We start from the raw sequence: 19,838 nt of genomic DNA, 5'->3' as shown, positions 1-19,838 counted from the left end.
TGGATGGATGAATGATTTCTATTCTTAGAGATATTAACCAGATCCACTCCTCAATAAAGACTAATAACTCAGATATTTAAACAGTCTTCATGACAGATGAGGACACAGAGGAGAATGCATCAACACTAATTAAGAATGTTGACCGTTTGTTCGTCTTAGCCATGATTAATTGATCTTGGAGTGCTATCTCTGAAGAGGAAGTGGTATGCCGTTACACTGGGAAGTTTAAAGGTTACGTTTTAGTGTACCCTTTAACTTATATTTACATACAACGTAAAATGTTTTTACCTATCTTATCTGAGAGCAGAAAGAAACATTTTTCAGCCCAGATACAAACGAATGTTTGGTGTATTGTGTACTAATGTGAATCTGGCTGGTAACAGGATGTACCCAGTCTGCTTCTGCACTCTGTTACTGCCTTATACACTTAGTCTCCCAGTCTTCATTAATACCCATTTTGAGATTCTGGCTTATTAAAATTCAGAACTATGCATTCATTCTCTTGTCCCTCCCAGCGTCCCCCAGCTGTTATCTGTTCTTGTTTCCTGTTGGCTTGCACTTGTTAGGTCTTTCACCTGTAATTAAGACAAGTGTTGAGCAGCAAATGCAAAGACCCCTGTTCTTTTGAGTCTTATGCCTGATTAAACTAAAGTTCCTGTGCGCCTGACAGCAGGTCCAGTCACCTGAGCCTCACACATGCTCCTGGGATTGGAGGGTAAACTACTTACATGCAGAGACTCCCTTAAAAAGAAAACCTTGTCCTGTGCTACGGTCAATTTACCAACTCATTTGAATAAATGTAGAATGCTACCCTGTTTTAAAATATGTATAGAATGTTTGTCTCAACAAACTTGTAAGATTAGTAGAAAATGGCAGTTTTGCAGATTTGTTTGTTTCAATGGTTGGGTAATTTTTTTTTAAAAAATTATTTTAAACAAGAAACTTTAAATTAATGAAAGGGAAAATCACAGGTGAAAATGATCATTTATTCACCATAATAATATATTTCCAACTCAGTGTCTGAATGTGCTCTGTATTACTTTAGGGATGGAAGCAATCCAGCAACATACACATTTTTGAGTGATAAAATTACCTTGCTTGTTTGAGAAAGCATCTGTCTTGCGAGATTTTGATCTTAAATCATGCTTGGCATAATAGTAATAGTGCTGGCTCCTGTCACAGCCAAGGTGATCTATTTAATTATGTCTGTTAAGTTACCATGTGGGCAAGTCTACTAAACTGGGATATATGCCACAAAAGAGATACATAAAAGGAGCCCGAGTCTCAAGTGTGATTCTTTAGAAAGTAGCTGAGCTCACAGAAAAATTATACAAAACAAAAGAAGGCGGGTTTACTGTTGCTGTGTAGCGTTTACTTAGACATATTCCATGGTCCGAGAAGGGCAAATACCTGGCAGGGTAGATCACGAGGATCAGGGCATACGTACCCCATTCTGGCCCCAACCTCCATGTAATCCACTGTGATAAATGTATCTGTTGGATCTGTTTGCAAATCACCCCATGTTTTACTAGGACCCTTCTTTTAGAATCATTCATAAAATGATCTCTTGGATGGGAAGTTAAGCTGCTGGTTCAAGGCAGGTTTTTAGACTTTGGGGCTTTCTGCAGAAGCGCAGTGCTGCACCCATTGCCAGAGCACGCATACAGGACAGATTTTGACGGTGGCTCTCAAAAGCCAAGTGGCCTGTGCCAGAGTACTAGCAAATAGAGTAGAAAGACCTATCTTTTCTGTCACGCTGCTCAAAAGATAAACAACGATCATTATTATAATTTTCTGCCCTGCCTGTCTTGAGACCAGTTTCTGATGTTTGACACAGATAGGATTAGCTAGGAGTGAGCTTGCCTTTTGATTTGTATTCTCCCACAGTATGCGACTCAGTACAGGAATGAAGTTGAATAATATATACATCTTGCCTACAGAAGATATATTACTGTTACACCATGAATTTGAGATTTGTACAGCTAGGCAGAGCCCTGGTATAAACAGGTGTAATACTATGAAAATAACGAATTTGCATTCATTTGACCAGACAGATTAGATATTGTACAAACTGTTTGCCAAAATTAATGTTTTTTCATTCGGATCATGTGGTGCTTTAACAAGAAAGTGAGGGTAGTCATGAACTAGTCCAACTGATAGGCTGCTCTTATGTTATGCTTTTTTATTTTGGTGAGTGTGAATAACTTGGTTTCTTCTTCCTGCACTTAAAATTTGGAGGCTGCACTTCATTTTTTTTTATTTGCACGCATATGTTTTGCCTGCTAAGACCAACCAAGAGCTGGTAGAATATTGTTAGTGTAGTTGGAACTCATAAGCCAGTGTGACAGAAGTGTCAGTAAATAATATATTCTCATTCACTAACAGTTTTGGCTTAAATTCAGAAAAATCTTTAAGGATGTCATTGAAAAATGGAAGTAGAAGTAAACCGTTTAAATGCAAAGGTTAGAACAGTATATGTATCCTATTTTTATAATAATACACAAATGAAATGCTGAGAGATCTCTTACTGTTTCCATGGATTTTGTCTGTAGTTTATTTAGCAATGTAGACATACGTCTAATAAAAAAGATGCTGCATAAACTATAGTCCAGGCTGAATGTGCTTCTGTTTTTGGTTTAGGTAGAAATGTTTTTTCTGGCTGCGTCCTTCATACTTAGGTCTTCTTACAACAAATGGAAAGCCCTTAATTGTACCTAAGGGAATAGTTAATCTACGGTGGACATATGGTGGACAAAAGCTGAGTCTAGTAAATGAAAAAAATTATAAACAGAAAATGTGTGAATGTCTGCACAGTCTGAGAGTCATGGGAGATATTGTGCTGTTTGATTGTAGCTTATTTTAAGTTAATTTGCTATTCTTTTCTATTAGTATATTAACGGAAGTCAGTGCAGCATAAAATATGTAGTTTTAAAACCCAATCAATTTAATATCTATTTTATTGAATTGTAAAAAAATACCCGTTTTTTTAGATAGGACAGAATTTCTTTTCTTTGCAAGTTGTCCTGCTGCCACCTTTGCCAGATGACATAAATGCAATTTGATTTCATTAGTGGACTGAAGCTCTCTGAAATCTTAAAAAGTTACAACATTTGATTGGGGGTAGTTAATCAGTGTTAACCCTGAGCAGCTCTTGGGCTTTATGGATTCAAGCATTATATGTGGTTGCACTGCTCCAGCAAAAGGTTAAGTATTAATGGAAAATGTTCACAGCTCTTTTACTCAAAGAAAACATGTTACTTGTAAGTTTTCTTTTGATTTTACTTTTACAGTTACATTGAATGTCTTCATTCATTTAGCCATCCATAAAGCAAATATTGTTGCACATGCAGTGGATAATAAGTCTTTTTAGGACTACTTGTGTGGTATGTCACAGATCATTAACTGCAAGTAACCACCTGACTAGAGGGAAGTCTGGAAGCATCATTACAGTGAAATAAGCTTTTATTTCTGTATCACTGCAGCACATTGATTTGTAGGAATGTCTCCGTTAGCTACTGTGGAAATATATTCTCATATATTATTATTCAAGGAAGTTGATGAGAGAGGATAACCAAATTTCGAGTGTGAATAGGGCATTGGTATTAGAATTTTGGACAAAGTGTGGAAAAAGACAAGTGCTATTGTAGCATTATTTTCTATTTAAAAGCTAGATAAGTCAGTAAACACCTTTGTAATGCTTCACAGTTTTAGAGGCAGACTAATAAGATATAGTAACAATTGTACAGTATTTATGTGTACACTGCAACTTCAGCTGAAATTGAATATACTTACTACTCTGTACAGGCAGAAAGTGCGGAAGAGAATTTTCTTCCTAATCGGCAGGGAAAACTTAAGCTTTTTCTATTTATTTCAATGAACATAGAAATTTAAGATTTTGATTGGAAGTAACCAGTAATTATTTCAGCTCACTTTAGAGGATGAAGGATAGCCAATGTTAATATGGGGAATACTCATAATGGATAACCTCCATTAATATGATTAATAGAAGTTTTTGTAGGATGAAAAATGCAACTCTGAATCAATTTCCTGAAAATATTTTAGTAAATTTGAAGTTCTTACAGAGATTAAGGTGAAGATAATACTGGAGGATTATCTTGCTGTCTTGCCGTTTTTTTTTTTCAAAACAATTTGCTGTCAGATCCTTTAGGAGCAAAATAAAATAGAGGACCAATAAATGAGCGTTCAAGTCATCCTCCCTTAGTTGTATAGTATCAACTATGTGTATGCAGAGTTAAGAATGAAGAAAAATTTGGGGGAATGCATTATATGTATATTTTCAAATTGTGTAGTTGTCAGGACATTACCATATTTATTGGGGATTTGCAAGAGAAGAAGTGGAAACTAATGGTAGTGTTTCAAGTTTAGTCCACAGTTATAGCTCTGTACGCTCGATATCATGAGACATTCTGAGTTTATGATGCCCATTTTGGTATAGGAGCATGCGGACTGTGCTAAATGTGTGGCTTTTTTGATAGATCTTTAAGCATATTAATGCCTTCATGACACTAGCACCTCTGTTTTATGAATTCTTCATTGTTTCAGTATTTGAGATGGTATGTCCTGATGAGGTTCTGAACGAGCTGCATTTTCTTTCTGCTGTCTACTTTGGCTTATTTTATAGGTCAGGTTTTTTTGTGAGGAAAAAAAAGATATTTTCAAAAAGGTATTTCATTATTTGTCTATGTGAGATTGTGAAGGTGTTACCATGAGAGTAACTACTAAGCCAGTATCAAACTTTGATCTTAATCGTTCACTGAGATAACCCAGATAGTTTAAATGCAGACACCATTGTTGTTATTATTGTTATTATTTATACTATATTTATATTATTTATACTCTGTGCTTCCAGCCCTCATGATATGGAGCATAAATTCAATATGTTTGTTGCTTTCGAAGGAGAGATCCAAGATTCTGTACTGCCAAAAAATCAGTTAAAAATCAATTAAGATATGCTGACTAAGCACATGTTGACTAAGGAGGTGAAGTACAGTGATGACGAATGACAAATTAGAAATCTAGTTTGTTTATTTAAAATAATGTCATAGAATCATAGAATTGTCTAGGTTGGAAGAGACCCTTGGGATCATCGAGTCCAACCATCTACCCTACACTACAAAGTTCTTCCCTATATCATATCCCCCAACACCACATCTAAACGTCTCTTAAACACATCCAGGGATGGTGACTCAACCACCTCCCTGGGCAGCCTATTCCAATGCCCGACCACTCTTTCTGTGAAAAATTCTTTCCTAATGTTCAGTCTAAACCTACCCTGTTGGAGCTTGAAGCCATTCCCTCTCGTTCTGTCATTAATTACCTGTGAGAAGAGACCAGCACCAACCTCTCTACAGTGTCTACAATGTCTTAAAAGAGGAAGGCTTTATGTACATGGTACATGTTTCTATTTAAAAAATACTAAGTTCCCTATGAAATTTTCATGATCTATTTTAGCATTTTTAACTCAATTCTTTTGCAGAAATAGTGCTTCCAAAGTTTTATCTCCACTGTTTAATGATGCAACAGTATATTTGTGAATACGACAAGGGAATTAAAATATATAGCTGATAGGTAACTTCTGCTGTACCCTTTGAAAAGGTTTAATTTCACTCCATCCATTCATCCTTTGATGCTCTGAACACAAGGAGCAACCACCCCATCTCATCCAGATGGGTATTTTTAACACGTAAAAATTGTTACAACTATAAAATGAGCTATATCACATTTGCTGCATTCTTTTGTTCAGTGTGGTGAATCACTGACCTTAAGATAAAAATTTTAGTTGTTACGTAGGTTTAAATTTAGAGCACGTTTAGTGACTTCAGATGAGCTCAAGTTTACTCTGGTGTTTTTGTGACCAGCCCCTAGATTAAAATATTATTTTGGCTTATTTTTTATATATATGCCATGTAGTCTTCCTTTTGTGGTAAGTATTTTCCAATATTTTTACTTAATTATGTATGATAGTGTAATAATAGTATGTGATGTTAGAATTCATTAGTTTTGAAATATGTGTACAGAAAGAGGAATAATATTACCTTTGACTAGAGAACTCATTCCTAATCATTCCTACATAACAGTATTGAAAAACTGCCATCAGGATCATTGCTCGTTTCAGTTGCTAAACAAGCACAGATTCAAAAAAAGCTACAGACTAAATAGTTGAATGGAACACACAGAATAGTAAATAATCATTATGTATATTGAGGGCAACCTTAAAATGCTGGATTTTGTGATCTTAAGCATTTTTTGTGATAGACAATTTAAAATGAAGGCTGGAAAAATAAGTTTTGTAGAGATAGTAAACCTTTGATACTGTTGGAAGAGAGACCCTCAGTTGCTAAAAACTTATGCATTTACAGGAAAAGTTTGAAAAGTCATTTGCTGTAGGGGTGCTGAAGGAAGAAAACAGTGTCTGGGGTTGTTTGTCAAGCTGTTAAGTTGCATTGTTTCAAAAATATTTTTAGTTTCTGCTGCCCATGTAGAAAACTGTGAGGTTTTGGAGTCTACCTCTCAGTCCCCCTTCAAAACCGTTATGGAAAAGCTTGAAATATTTTGGTTTGGAGGTACTGCTGTGGTGTCTCATGGGAAGAGTAGTGCTGATACTTCTCTTCCCATTCTCACACAGGCTGTGCTCCTAAAGCTATGGATATAAAGGCTGTTTTCGTTTTATTTTTCCCTTTTTGTCTTCCCTGATGTGTGACATCCTCTTGGGTATGGTAGGACTTTGTGAGGGTAATGCATCACGGATTCTGTCCAACTGGCAAATCCGAACATGGGGGAAAGTAAGTGTAAGACAAACAAAAAATACCTCTTATTAGGCACCGTACTGATCTTTCTGAATCAAACTGCTCTTAGTTGGAATTTTTTAAGGAATTTACTTTTCTGTGGAAAAAAGGAACTATTTCTGAGCAGAAAAAGCAGTTTTCAGGTGTAATAAAAAAACCCTGTAGTTCTGACTGATAATTCTGGACTAGTGCAACTGTAGGGAGTTTCCAGAGTTGCTGATTTTGATCCATTGTTCAATTCTAAGAATACTGTTGTGGTAGTTTATTTTAATAACAGTACCCTGTATTTGCAGATAATAGAGAAAAAAAGCCTAGTGTAGTTATTTTGCAGTTCTGTGAGTTTAAAAATGGTTCTGTATGAAGAGTATTGACTGTTCTTTCACAGCAATATTCAGTAAACAATGCTGTAAAGAAATTTTGTAGAAAGCAATGTATAAAGCAGTTGTAAAATATGGAATACAAGTTCAGGCTATAGAAGGGTTCTGGGTTTTCTTAGAAGTAACTGCATTCTTAATGCTGTTAGTCCTTGTCACCCTACAGTAACTGTAACTTCCAACAAAAGTACCGATGTCTGTCAGGAGCAAGTACTGAAAATGTGTGGACTTAAAAATGTTTGAATTTACATGGTTTTGGTGTGTGGTTTTTTATTTTTAATGTGAAGGGTTTCTATTTCTTAAGTTGTCTCAAGCTACACAGTAGAAGTAAAGGAAACAATTTAATAAAACAATAAAGAACAGTCATTGTAGAGATCTCTATTGCCAGCTAATACATTGCCTAATTAATAATTAACAGTTTTCTTGGGCTGGCTTTTTAAAGTACATATGGTGCAATGACCTCCTCTTACACCGTACGTTTTGCAGTTTTATTTTGGCAATGGCGTATCCAAAAGCTTTTGAGAGAATAGTTACTGATGTAGTTGCATGTTTAAGTGGTTGATCACTAGGGCAATAATGCTGGTTTCTGAGCACAGCCAGTACTTTTTCCAGCTGCTTTATAGTGATATCTTGAAGCTTAAAATGTAATCTATATGGGTAAGCCACAAAAGCCACTATATATTAAAGCAGACTCTGACAGTAAATCAAAATTGAACAGCTGGCAACACTACTCAAGTCATAAACTTATTTATTAAAAAACTAAACAGAAGAATTATATTAAAAGAGAGGAATATGTTCTACAGACCAGTGGATACAGCTTAAAACCTGGAAAGTGCTGCAGATTAAGGGCCCAATTTATGAACATCTGTTCTGGCAGTTTGTGTGAGATTCTCATGTTCTTTACAATAAAAGTGTGAAACATGTTTTTCCCCCATACTAATCATGCTTTTCTGCAGTTCATAAAACTCGCATTGAGCCTCGTGCAACCGGGCCTGTCTGCTTTACACACTTGCTGGAGTAATTACTGTTCATGAAAGAGCAACGTCACAGTCCCACGGTATATGCTTATCCTGACCTCTTCCAAGTGGTCTCATTGGCTTCAAAAGCAGTGAAAGAACACTGAAGTTTCCTTCACTTATTTAAACTTGGAGCGTGGCAGTGAACTAATAACGGAGAGCAAAATGTACAGAAAAATGTCTTCTACGTGATTTCTCTAAAATTGAAACATTCTTACAGATCTGCTGTTTTGCTCTTTAACAGTCACCAAAACAACTGTTAACTCCCCCCTCTCAATTTTGAAATAAATGATCATAGAATGATTATTTCTATTACAATGTTTACACTGAATAGTGCCTTGGATTTTTGTCATATTGACAGGTATGTGGGGATGAGCTTTAGGATATCCTTGATCTGCTTTGAGAGGAAACGGAAAAATCATTAATTCAAAACTGAGTGTTTAGCTCCACTGCCAGAGGCAATGTTTTGCCTTTGACATCGATGTGACCAAGATTTGGAGATTTTAGCCACAAGCCCTGTTTGTGGGGAGATCAGTCAGGCTTGAGGTACGTGGTGCAGGTCATATTTTGCTCATAACTCTTGCTTTGTGTCTGGTAATTCAGACTGAACCAGAATAGGTCAGTGTGAAAAGACCATCAGTTTTTCTCACAGGCAGCGCAGACTCTACTAACATCCCAAGCCCTGCTGTGATCAGGAGGCAAAGTCAGTCTCTCAACAAAGTCAGAGATGAAGAAACCAAGGTGCAGAGGAAACACTGAGCAAATATTGCTATAAAACCACTTTCCTTGTCCTGAGCAGATTGTATTGCTTTATTGATGAAAATGGTTACACTTTCTTTCCATTTGAATAGTTTCACCATGTTATGCCTTTATTTATTAGGTTGCAGAACCATATGCTTTTGTAGTTGTTTAATCTGAGGAGAATGCTTCCAGCTAAGAATCCTCAAGACAGGAAAATCTCTGTGCTGCTTCTGGGGGGAAGATCTCTGTGCTCCTTCTCATACGTGTAGGGTCATATTGACTGACAGGAGGGAAAAGAAAGAGGATTTCTGGTGTCCTTTGGACAAAGAAATCCCTTATGGGAACAAACCATTTTCTGTTTCCATGCCATGCATTTTATAGCATGGGTACATCTCTGTGGTTTTATTTGTAGTGTGTATCAATTTCTGAGATCTCTTGGCCAATTATTCTTCAGCCAACCTGTGGAATATTAAGGAACTGTATTTCTGCCAGATATATATCACTCATTGATAGTTCCTTTTGCCTTTTCATTGAGTGATATTTTTATAATTGACATGTATATTTGTAGTGCTGAGGGCAGTACTATTAGGCAACTAGACACTAAAAACCACTTCATAGTTATGGAAGTTTAATTTTCTATTCTGTCTAATATGAAACATGTTTTTTTAATTGGTGCACTATGAATCATTTTATCTGTCAGTGGTGTACAGTATATTAATCTTGGTTCTTAAAGCATGGTTTTATTTGTAGAAGGTTCAGAAACGTTAGTGCTGTATTTGCTTTATCAGTGTGTTTACCTGTGGTGAACTTTTATTTGTTATGTTTGATGTGTTAAAGTGCACAAATGTAATTTATACACACCTGCATAAAATGTTTTACTTGTGCCCTGGGTTTCATTTGTCAAACTGTGCCTTGGATTCAGCAAGGAACTAACCCAACAGAAATCAAGGCTTCATATCATCAAAGGCAATATCGAGTTATGTCCCAGAGGAACCCTAGACAGGTATCCAGGTTGTAGTGTTTTTTATTGGACCTGACTAGAATAGTCTGGATTCCTGGTTTTGATTAGGTCAGATTTTCATATTTGTTACGAGTGCTTTATTTCTTATCCTTGAGTCTCTTGCATGTGGGTAGACAAGGGAGGCAAACAGATGACTGCATCACTAAAATTTTCCACCTGCTAATTTTCCTCTATTAAGCTCTGCTGTCCAGGCTGGATTCCATGTCTCTTTTCTTGCACTTTTTTATCGTCTTCATTCTCTTTACACCTAGTCCCTTGTGCGTGGTGCAAAGGGAATACTCTTAATATTGTTGATTTTCTTTTTCATTCATAGATCTTCTGGGAGTGTTGCTTCATCAGCCCAATATGGGCACCAAGTTTTCTTCCTTTTAATTTTTTTTTTAAATTTCACTGAATTTCACTGAATTTTTTTAGAGTTGGAAGGGACCATATAGATCATCTAGTTATGTTTTGAGAAGTATGGGTTACTTTACTTACTTATTTAGTATATTAGACATCTTATAAAAATTCTAGCAGCTTCTCTGGCTGAATAAACTTGATGGATGAACTACTAAGGTCTTCTGGTTTACATAGTAGCTGTACTAGTGCACTGGAAAAGATTTCTTTTGGAGCTGTTACAGTCTACAGGGTATATAATCCACATGGATTAATGTGGCATTTCCTTCATAATCCTATGAATTTTCTGCCTTAAAAATACTTTTATGCTTTTCCTAAGAGTCTTAGTAGAAAAGACCCTTTAAATATGTGGTGATATGTAGAATTATTATGTTGTCACCATGTGCTTTTGTACTTAAGGTGTACAAGTAGAAATAAAATGTGGCATTTTTATTCTCCTTTCTTTCTGTGGGTTTTTTGTTTGTTTGCTTGCATTAGCATCTAGTGCTGTGTATTAAGTAATTAGGTCAAGGAGGCATAATTTTGTGAATATGCCGGTGCTAAAAAATGTAGACTGCTGTCTGGTGGGATTTGCAAATGTGGTGAAACCGTTGCTTTATGGCCCAGTAGTTGCTTTGGTACTTTAAAAAGTCCCCCTAGGAATGCCTGCTTGCATCTTTCAGTATCTCGGTACTGCTGCAAATCTGATTCTAAACGTTTAATTATTCCAAGAAGACATCTCAATGCAGGGGAAGTTCAGTTCTTCTGAGAACCAAAACAGTAAATATATGGCAATATTAGTGAGCTAGTTCTGACTTTGTGTGTGTCTGAGTTTTCTGAGTTACCAAATGTATTTGGGAATAATCTTGGAACCCGTGAAGCCACTTTGTTCTGGAATTAATTTTAGACTTGCTCTGAGGGAAGAGTACAGTAGATAGCCAAATTCTGTTATATTTGCAAAATACAATTTAATTTAATTTTGAAAAACATTTCTCAAGAAACATAGAGTTAACTTACAATTAGCTAATAAAATCACTTAAGTGTGGTACATACTTAGTTTCGTGAAACTTATTTTGTGTGTTTACTCTACCTCACTTCTTGTTCTGGAATTCTTTTCCCTAGCATCAGCACAGCTGCATCATGCATTTCCATGGTCCTTTTAACCTCCACTTTTAATTAAAAAAAATTTAAATCAGATGCTGTTTAAAGCTTCCCCTTTAGTTTTGGGAAAATAAAAGTTCACATCTAGCTTAGGCGTGTGTGAACAGCTGTTAAAAGCCACAAGCAAAACGATACTTATAAAAGTGGTGGGGGAAATTTTAAGAGCAAGCTGCCAGTTTGACTGTACTTTTCAATAGCTCTTCACTTTCAGCCAAATGGTTTTAACAATAATTTTCTTTGAAAAAACTCTGTGTTTTATAGAAGCAGCAGCCCGAGCAGTTAGGCTAGTGGTAACAGGAGGCAACTTGCCATTTCTCTTTAAATTTTTATGAAATTTTTCTTTGAATCTGGGGAAATTGCTCATTAGAGAGGTTGGAGGGGCTGATGTCCACCCGTGCCCACCCACCATGTAGGTACATCTGTCCCCATCTGATTCTAATGAGGGGTCTTGTTCATTGAAATTTCTGAGTTCCAAGACTAAGTGTAAAACGATAATACTTCCCTTGTGCCATATTTTGCAGATTATGACTTAGGCATTTTGAGGTAATCTTAAGATTTCTTTTTAAGTCTGAGCTACCAAATTTGACGAGTTGGACAGAAACACGCAGAGAATTTATCAGATGTTGAATATTTAAAAGAAAGAGGAAAGATTTAGACCATTCCTTGTTCAATCCATCTTCTGTACTGTCAGGAGCTTTGAGAGAAAAAAAAAAATAAAATAGTTCCTTCAAGAACATTTTGTCTTTACTGATGAGAGAGGGGCTAGAGTATGAAATGCTTTGTGACCCGATAATCATGTATATGTATCTCTGGAATTTGTTTGGGAATTTTCTTTAGGCCTGTCCTAGCTGGTCCATTTCATAAGTGAGATGTCATCGCTGTAACACCTTTCCAGATGTTCAGACAAACTGCCACCGTACAGACATGACCAGTCCCACCAGGTTACCCTGCGGTAGGGGGACAATAAGTGGGCTTGGCTCAAGCTTACTGTGCCGGTATGCAGTAACACTCAGGACATGCATTTGGATATGGAATTGTCTTCATACAGTTTGGAAGCCTGGTAGATACACGGCTGTAACACAGGCCTGGGCTACATGTGGCATATAGATGTAACCTTGTATGTGCGAGTGTGACAGAACAAGCTTTGCACGGTGACTTGTGACAATCCACTGAGGTAAGATGTCCCCTGAGCCACACTTTCTAATTAAGTCTTTTGAATTTTTTGTGGGGCAGCAGAATGATGATGATCATAAATGCTTTTGAAGTTTCTTTAAAGCTGCAATTTTATTTTTTTTTAAAAATTGAGGTTGTTGAGGTGTCTGTTAACTTTTAATCTTATTAGGTGCTATCACTAAAATGGTCTGTCTTGGTATTAGTTGCGGTGTTACACTTTGAACTGCTGTGTTAGGGTTCCCACACTTGGGTTATGCCTTCAGCAGCATCGCTTTTGCCCCTACCAGTGCAGCCTGCAGTGTGCACCCTAATGGTTTGGGTTTGAAGGTTCAGTGTGGCTTTCATTTGACACATCTCTCTTTGCAATACGCCCATGTTTTCTTTGCATTGGCAGCTAGTGAAGGTGAGTTGGGTAGCCATGTAAATTCTTTTAAAGTTATTTTGCCATTGTTTTCTCCTTATATGCGTAAGTATGCTATGACTTGATATTAGCAAGCAAGAACCGAAAAGCTTGTTAATCACTTCCAATTTCTTGGATATCTCATTTTTGTGTTGTTTAGTCAGAATTCCTTAAAAATTTCCCACTATCATTTCTGGAAAGAGAAGAAACAAGTAGGACAAACAAAATGCCAAGTGAGTAATTTCCTTCTGTCACCATGAGTGTCCCTGCTGCCAGGCTGTAAAGCTCTCCTAGGACTCAATCTGTGCTGGGATTAGAATTTTGGATATAAATCACAGCATTATCCTTAAGAATCGGGAAAAATTTAGGTGGTTCCAACCTACACACTGCACACAGGAGGACAACAATGACCGGAAGAATGAAAAAGCTTTTATATGAGGATGGACAAAATAGATTGACTTCCTTAGCAGTAGGGAAAAGACAAGCAGGTGTATAAAACCATGAGACTAGAGAAGAATTATACAGCATCCTTTCAATACAAACCCGAGGAAATCTCACGCCATTTTAGTAAACAGCAAGGTTAAAATAAACAAGTGAAATTACTTTTTCACACTGTGAATAATTAAATTGTGGAAGTCCTATTGATTGACTGTTGTAGAAGCCAAAAGTGCATATGGGATCAGAAAGGAACCACAGAGATTTGTGAAGGGCTGGTCCACCAGTGGCTATAAAACATTTTGGCTGTATTCCTCACAACTTGGAGATGTAGTGTCAGGCTGAGGAAGGCAGATTGTCTGAAAGTGAGGTGTGTATCAAAGAATGGTTATTTTAGTTGTACTGTTTCTTATTGACCTACCTCAATACCTGCTGTTGACTGCTCCTTGAGGCAGGTTACTGGCATAGGTTATACCAGACCTTCAAATATCAGATTTTAAAAAAACCAAATTCCCGACTTTGAACTGTTACAACTCCTGCTTCCCTCACTCCACCCTCCAAAAACACCAACCTAGAGCAGCAAACGAACCACCCCCTTGCCGTTTTGCCATCAGTGCCCTAGATTGTGTAGCTGTGTTTATGTGTATTTGTAGCTGGCTGGTTGAACAGCAGGTGAGAGAATGTGACCTGGATTCTCGTGGTTGCCCCACAGTCTCTCACTTATTTTTCAATACAACAGTCTTTGGATAAAGTAATTAAGAAGTCTGTGGGATTGAGAGAGGCACCGAGTATCTGACTAATCCCTAGTGGTTAATTTTAGGCGCTCTGGGTCTTTGCAGTATCTGCTCTTACCAAATTCAGCTGCGTTACTCTCTCAGACTCTTCTGAAAATCCCACTTCTTGCCTACACTGTGTTAAAGAAGTTTGGTTTGCTGAAAAGTTCTGAAAATCTAACATGTTGTTTAGTACATATTTATAAATGTATTTCGAATGGAAGCGACACAGTTTTTCAAAGAGTGCTTAACGATGGCCCAAATGAATGTTTAAACATTAAATAAAGTCTCTTTACTATCCTAATTCTGAAAACTTCGCCCATGGAAATTATGCCTACGGAAACTCCATGCCATCTTAATGTATGTTAGAAGAGGAGGGGTGTACTAAGTCACAAAGAAATTAGGTCATCATCAGGGATGTGCTAAAATTTTAGTAGATAGTATATTTACAAGGGACTTGTTAACTTCTTGACTCATATTCTCCCTTTCCTTTTCAAACCTGCAAAGGAAGTGCTGCTTATCCTTGAGGACTCCTAACTATAAAAAGTAGAGTGGGTTTGTTTAATTGTTTGAGGTCATGACTGGCCAAATGATCTGGGAAAATACACTTTCAGAATTTAAATTCTGCTGGAAGTCAAGTGTAGCTGATTTCTCTAACTTCAATAGAAATTGAACGAGTCAGAAACTGTTAAAATCGTTTTTGGTTTTAGGAAGCTTTGGAAAAAAAGTGTTCTCAGTGTTGTGTTCCCAGCAAGACTCGGCCCAGTCTGAGGAGGTGGTTTTGCAATTGACTTAACCCAGTTTCACTTTTGTCAACTGTGGTCGTGGTAGCGCTGCTCAGAGTTGGTTCAGTTCGCAGATCCAACCCGAGCTGAACAGAGCAACGGGAGGAGTTCTTGTTTGAATCAACTCGTGGGTTCCTTTTATTCTACAGCGGTACTATCGCATGAGAAGGCTTGGAAGTGCTTGGCCAGCAGCGTGGGGAAAGCCAGGACCATTGATTTGATTTGCAATTACGTTAGCTGCTGAAGAAACTACCCCTTTTCTAACTCTGATTTCAGGCCAGCGCCTTCCACTGAACCGTCTACTCCCTTGATAAAAGTTTTTTGGTGTAATTTTTTCGTTTTAGTTTGGTTTTGCGTGTGAGACAAGAGGAGGGAATTGGGTTGCTCTGCACACCCAGATAGTCAGCTTAGCTCTGACAAGAGTATGGACCCTGCTTTGTTAGATCTCTAACAATCAAATTACATACAAGGTACTTTTCTTATTCCTTTGGGTCCGCTTATGCATTATATAGCTTTAAAGTCTTGGACAAAGTTGTTAACAATTTTTGTTCAGTCCCTTGTGGCTGGTTCCTCTTGCTCATCTGAGACTGGGCAATACTGTAAAGTTGCAGTATCAGTATATTATGTCTTAGTGTGTCCGCTATTTGATGTTTTTAAGTTGTTTGGAAAAATAGTAGATGCAAATATTGTAGAAGAGCTTTGTAGCTTTTCCTCAGTCTGAAGATCTGAATCAGCTGTAGCCTTCTATTAAGTTAACAAAGTTTTGGACTGAAATGTTCGTGTCACAATAGAAATTTATGTCAGGCAGAAACAAGCTACATGCTCATTCTGCTTGGAGACAAGATCTTCAATACAATGATGAATTAATGATTGATGTACTAATTAAAATTCAGGGTTTTTTTTTTTGCCTGGGTGACTGGTTAGTGATTATGAAATACGTGAGTTGGCAAATGTGAAAGAGGTTTGTGCAGTCCCACTTCTACACTCTGGTTAGAAATCATCGAGTTGTTGGAATATAAATAGCTTGAATTCAGTTCTTTGTAGTCTTTGAAATGCTCAATTTAAGAAATAGTTGAAAAATTTCCTATCAGTGATCTGAATATGTTTGGTTTTCATTTCTCCTTTTATAGTTAATCAAAGTATGTTATAATTCTTTACTAAGCAGTGTTACTTTTTTCTTGTAAAAAGTAATTTAATATAAAGTTGAGTTGTACTATTAATTTTTTTTAACTGCCAGTTGAAAACAGTTTGGTTTTTTAATAATTAGTTACAAAAGCTTCCAAATGGAAGAAAAACTGGGCTGATGTCAAACAGGATTTGATACACATGGAACAGTTAAGCAGTAATAAATTGCCTAGTAACTGAGTAATTTCACTCAGATATGTGCCAATCTTGCCTCTACATTGAAAAAAGTTTGGAAGAAGAACTGATGTTTGAAATTGCTTAATGCTGGAGGTTTATTGTAATAACAATAATACTGACTTGGCCTGATCTTTGAACATTTAAGGCTTGTTTTTATATCCCAGTGAATGATTTCATGTTCATTTATAATTTTTGTTGTGGGAGAGCTCCCAGAGGGGTATGTAGGAGAAGCACCGAGTGTCTCCAACTCTTTATTACATCTGCTGGAAGCAGCAGTGGAATCAGGCATGGAAGGGCCCTGGAGCTGACCTGCGTTGGCTCTGTTAGGAGCGAGTAATTCAGAGTATTGGATAAAAGCATCATGCTTGAGAGGACAGCCAGTTTTTTAACACGGCTTTTTGGCATGAAATCAACAGAAGGATACCTGTGGAAACAGTCTGTATAGGTGGCAGCAGCAGCCATCGAGAATGCTGGAGTGGATCCTGTGAGGAAGTGTTATTTATTAGGTAAATGCTTTTTATAGGAAGAAGTTTTGTATTAATAGTTCATTTCTGTGGCTTCATTAAATATATTACTCTGAGATATATACCTACGCATTAAGAACACTGTTTTAGGAAACGCTGTGTAAGGATAAAGCTTTTCACTTGATGTTAGAGGATGTCCTGATTTACTATTTTTGGAAGAAATTACTTGTACAACTGTACCAAGCTTACAAGGCACTGTAGAGTGTTTCAGTTATAGGCAGAACTACAAATGTGTCTAACATTTTGTGGGGGCTTGGTGAGGGGAAGGTAGGGTTTTTTTTTTTTTTTTATTTTATTCTGTCTATAATTACAGATTGCATCTAATCTCTTAATAAGGGGATACCTGGCTTTAATAACATGAAAAATTTAGTTTTTCATATGACATCCTGAGACTGACTTTGTTAACTTGCCTGCCCTTTTGAATGATGACAAGGAATTCAGCCCTTCTGAGCTCACGGTGGCTGCAGTTTCACAATGGGTTGGTTTTGTGATGAAGCCCATTTGCAGCTTGAAGTTAGCACCACTTCCCCATGGGAAATCGGATCTGTGGCTTGATCTGGGCTAAACAGAACATTGCGAAAAGAAACGGCTATTTTTAACATGGATCAGCTCATTGAGCTTCATAAGCTCATATAGGTTGCACGGCCTCCTAAGTCGGTGAGGAGAGAATAGTGCACTGTGACATGAGGGTGGGAATGAACAACCAGGATCGGGACAGGATGGTGAGATTTTCTGAGCTTTGGTGCTGGCATCAGTCTTGAAACTGTGGCCAGGAGCTCTTGCTGTTGATTGCAAAAAGAGACAGACGTGAGTGACTGAAGGTAGGATCTAAGAAATGTTGTATGAGTTTTCGTTAAGATCCCAAGACCTTGAGTTGATGAATTATAATGAGCTTTATATTTTATGGCTGTCTATCCACTAAATCTTTGTGAATTTTAGGATGATAAATCATTTAGTAGTGCTCTTAGTATTTAACTGATGATGACTCTGCCTTTTCCTGGGATTGATAAATTCAGTGATGGTGAAGTAGATACATCAAAATTAGAGAAAATATTTGAGAGAGATGAAGAAAAGCTGATCCATCCATGGCTTGCAGATACATTGGACTAGCACCATCTTCTGAATGTTTAGTACATTACAGCTTTATGTCTTCACTAAGGTATTAAAGAACATTTTAAAAAATATTCAGTCAACTTTGAATTGCAGTAATCACAGTACTTGTAATATCTTTTTTACACTCTATTGAGTTTATCAAATCATTAAATCAAACCAAAACAAAGAATATCTATAGTTAAATTAGTGAGAAATTAAGATTTTTTTTTTTTAACACTTTAACCTCTGTCCTAAATAGTAAATTTACTATTTCAAGGAAGGAAATTATTTTGTTAAAAAAGCTATTAAGTTCAGCTATTGTCTCTAGTACCTCAGCTAAAGAAATCCATTTATGCAGTTTTTTATGTTGTTTCAGTAATCCTGATAAAAATCACTTCATGTTGAATCAAAGAAGGGTCTGTTATTATTATTCTGTCAGCGAGTTTTGTTTCAGAGTGTTTGGGCAATCCTTAAAGTTCAGTATAGTTTGGGGGCTGCTTTCAAAACCGGTAATGTGTAATCTAAGGAGAAAAGTATTTTTTGAAATTCATTTGTCCAGGGGAGTTCACATGAACATTTAAAAATATACATATTGCAGTCATCATAGTGTTAAAAATATTCTTACAAGGTTATGAAGCAAGTAATTCTGTGTTTCTTGTGTATTGCTCTGTAAAGGGTAGTAATACATTGGTGAGAGAAAATGGAGATTCTAAATGATATAACTTTTCTTGTTAGTGTCACTAAAACATTGGGAACTGGAAAATGACATATCACTTGAAACTTGGGTTTTTTTCCAATGTGTAGTTTAATTACTGTGTTTGTGAAGGATACTGGATCCAAAAAGTGAAATATTATATTTATTATTTGTAGAAACTTTTAAGAATGTGAGAAGAAATGCAGCAGCTAGAGTCGCAGAGATACAAAATAATTATTACACATTTTTATGCTTTATTGTATTTGAGTTATGGTACTTAATTAATGGAATTGCTGTTTCTCTGAGATGGTCACCCTGATGCTGTTCCTGTATCATTTATAATTTTATTAAACATTCCAATTTTCTAATGCCAGTGTGTTAGAGTGTGCTCTGGGGACTGGAATTCCAGCTGTTGTTGGGCATCCTGGATTATGGTTTGTGTGAGTACAGGTTGGTTTGTTTTGTTTTGCTTTGCTTTCTTGGTGTTGTTCAATAAATAAGCCTTTCCCAACTGCGTTTGTGTGCTGTGCTGGTCACTGTCACTGCCCAGTGATTTTTAGAGTTGAATTAATACGGCAAAAAAAATCCAGCTGGGGGTGTTCTCCTGTCCCAGCCATTTTCTCATTTCTCCTTGTCTCCAGGAAATAGCTATTTATAAAGACGTTGGAGTCCAAATTAACAGCTTTAACTTAATGAAGAAGTAAAACTAATTGCTGTCAGATTTCTAATTGGCACAAAGATTAGGAAGCCTGAACATAACTGTTAAAGAAGATGAAAGATGATTTAGCGCACAAAGCAATAAATTCATGGTTCAGTGAAACTTTGTATGATCTTAAGCAGGGCTTTAAATTTATCTTTTCATACATGGTTCATTTTTCCATTTGTAAAAATAAGAATAGCATTTGCTTAATTTACTGGGAAGAGATTTAGTCAGCAAATGATCTGTTGGTAATTGCAAAGTGCTTCTAAACTGGCGATAAGGGCCATGTAAGAATCTCACTGGCTGGGATAAAAAAGCAACAGTGATCAAACTTTCTGTCTAGGAGGAACCTGTAATCTTAGAACACATTAGTAAAAACTAATTAACCAAAGGTGTGAAATTAGAG

The 19,838-nt window shown here is 36.7% G+C and overlaps 1 protein-coding gene across 4 annotated transcripts in view; it reads left to right on the top strand.

The window, feature by feature from the left end:
- Positions 1–19,838, top strand: part of RAB28 (RAB28, member RAS oncogene family) — a 71,179-nt gene that overhangs the window by 29,252 nt on the left and 22,089 nt on the right. The gene's annotated exons all lie outside the window — the stretch shown is intronic.

Source organism: Numenius arquata, chromosome 5, assembly GCF_964106895.1.
Source record: "Numenius arquata chromosome 5, bNumArq3.hap1.1, whole genome shotgun sequence".
NCBI classification, from domain to species: domain Eukaryota; kingdom Metazoa; phylum Chordata; class Aves; order Charadriiformes; family Scolopacidae; genus Numenius; species Numenius arquata.
This window is presented reverse-complemented; position numbering and strand designations above follow the sequence as displayed.